This window comes from Cavia porcellus, unplaced genomic scaffold, assembly GCF_034190915.1.
Source record: "Cavia porcellus strain 051 isolate PalLab524CR breed Dunkin Hartley unplaced genomic scaffold, mCavPor4.1 scaffold_13, whole genome shotgun sequence".
NCBI lineage: Eukaryota > Metazoa > Chordata > Mammalia > Rodentia > Caviidae > Cavia > Cavia porcellus.
Window position 1 is genome coordinate 23,463,473 of NW_026947496.1, and position 340 is coordinate 23,463,812.

The window sequence follows — 340 nt, forward strand, 5'->3', positions numbered from 1 at the left end:
CCGTGTGTGTAAATATGAATGTTAGAACTTCAGCAGCAGATTAGACCCAGGGATAACTGAAAAGTGAGCTGACAGAGAAAAAAGACTGATAAAGCTATTATCCTCTCTCTGAACCATGTATCTCCAGGATTGTTTAGAAGACAGACAACTGCATCTTTGCCTTTATTAAGCCCCTGCACCATGGAGTGTAGTAAAGTCAATTCCTAACTTATAAAGGCAGCATTAGGAGGTAACTCCATAATCAATATTCCCCAAAGCTTATGTCTAAAATCCAGTCACCTACTGGATAGCTCTATATGGATATAAAAACAAATCAACTTAAAGGCTCAGATAGAACTCA